This window comes from Anabas testudineus, chromosome 8, assembly GCF_900324465.2.
Source record: "Anabas testudineus chromosome 8, fAnaTes1.2, whole genome shotgun sequence".
In the NCBI taxonomy this organism is placed as follows: Eukaryota; Metazoa; Chordata; class Actinopteri; order Anabantiformes; family Anabantidae; genus Anabas; species Anabas testudineus.
In genome coordinates this window covers 7,794,533-7,796,641 of record NC_046617.1, presented here as the reverse complement: position 1 = coordinate 7,796,641, position 2,109 = coordinate 7,794,533, and positions in this window count along the sequence as shown.

Sequence of the window (2,109 nt, the reverse complement as noted above, 5' to 3'; positions counted from 1 at the left end):
GACACATTCAAGTATCTGGTTTAATTTTCCCCTTATTCTGCTGTTGCAAATTGCTTTTGTGTTTACACTACCATGTTGGTTTATATTCTGAATAGTATTTACACTTTTGGAATCAGTATTTTTTCTAACTGATATGTTATTTTGTAGCACTTATTAGATGTAATATGAATGCACTCAAAGAGTGTACCACAGTTGAAGTGCCTGTGTACAGTGTCAGGTCTTTAAGTTCAGATGTTTGACTTTATTTCATTTTGTTTTTTTGCATTTTTTTCGCCACTTGTTTTACATTTTTATGTGAATTTCTTTAATGTTTTGAGAGCTAATGAAGGTTTTAGTAAATATAAATCAAAGCTATATATGGACCTTGGAGACGCAAACAAACTGTATAAACCTGGCACCACTAAAGAGAGGAGGTTACAATAAAAATAGGTTGCCAGTAAACTCATACTTTATGTTAACATGCTATAAATAGTGGCAACCAGAGGGGCCATGTAGCATTATGATCATTTACATGTCACCTAAGTCTTCTACTCTAAATCTCACACATACCATTAACCAATAGAAATCAGCTGTGCAGATGTTTTGAATGTACAGTAAGTTTCATTATGTACCTCTGTTTTAGAGGACATGTAATTTGCAGTAACATGAAATCCTTGGGGAGGTTCACTGTGATTCTCTGCAACATTATTACTACAAAACTCAACACAGATAGATCAGGATCTACTTCTGAAAAAGCTGAATGTCACCTGTACTTACCTACTTATGTAAAATGCATTGTGTAAATGTGAATTTCTTAGAGTTGATACAAGATTAAAAATACACTATAAAATGTACAAAAACAAAAATGTGTGCAAATTGAAATGAGCATCTATAGTACAATAAACGGAGATGTCATTGCATTACATGCCCGGTTTGTCTTTGTAGCTAAAGAGCAGTTTGCTTCGCACAAGAAGAATACACCACTAAGAGGATTTACGGTTAAGAAAGAGAAAAGAGTTACAAAGTAATATGAAAGACTTAAGAAATTCACCAGTTTACAAACAATCTCTACTCTATGAAGAAGTCAGCGGACTGTCAAAAGGACCCCAAGTGCACAACAAATTGCTCATTAAATTCATTAATGAGGTTCATTGCTAACAACTGAGTCTACAGTAGGTAAAACATTAAACAAGCAAGGTGTCAGTGGCAGGACGACCTGAAGGAAGCCGCTGCTTATTAAAATGAACATTGCTGCATGCCTGAAGTTTGTCAAAGAGCACATTGACACTCCACAGCACCATTATCTAAATGTTTTGTAGACTGATGAAACTAAGATTGAACCATTTGGAAAGCCCATCCCTACCTATGGTGTAAAAAGGTCACAGCATATGATCATAAAAACATCATCCCAACTGTAAATTATGGTGGAGGAAACATCATGATTTGGGTCTGCTTTGATGCATCATCATTCATACGTCATCTGAAACTTGAAGAAGTTGGGTGATGCTACAGAACAATGACCCAAAACACACAACAATATGGCTTCAGAAAAACAAAATCCACCTTTTGGAGTGGCCAAGTCAGAGGCCAGACCTTTAGAGGACAATTAGGTCATTTTACCTTACAAGGATCTTTTGTTTGAAATAAATAATCAGCGATGGTTGTAGAAGATTTAGTTACCTTTGGACAGAGTTTCTAATCAGCTGCTGACATTAGCTTCATGTTCAGTGGCTAACTCTTGGGAAGAAAACCAATACTTATATTTCTCCAAATTTTACATTTTTAATTAAAATGATTCACAAAGTTGACTGCATAGACCTCAAAATGTCCATAATAGGTAACATATTAAGAAGTGTAGTTTTAGTATTTTCTCTTTTCTTAAAAACACCCACAAGCATTTATGAAAATGACCACAAGCCAATGAAAATAAGATGCTGAAACCAGAAAACACTCAGCGGTGGACAGACAGCCAAACCACAGTCAAAAGCAGGACCATATGTGAAGGTCCATTTCACCCAGAGTGTGGTTCCCTCCTGTCTTATCACCACTTAAATATTCTGGGGTCCAGCGGGGGTTTCTTTCTGCTACGTGTCAAAGATGAATCCTCAGTGATAAATTCCCCATAGAAAC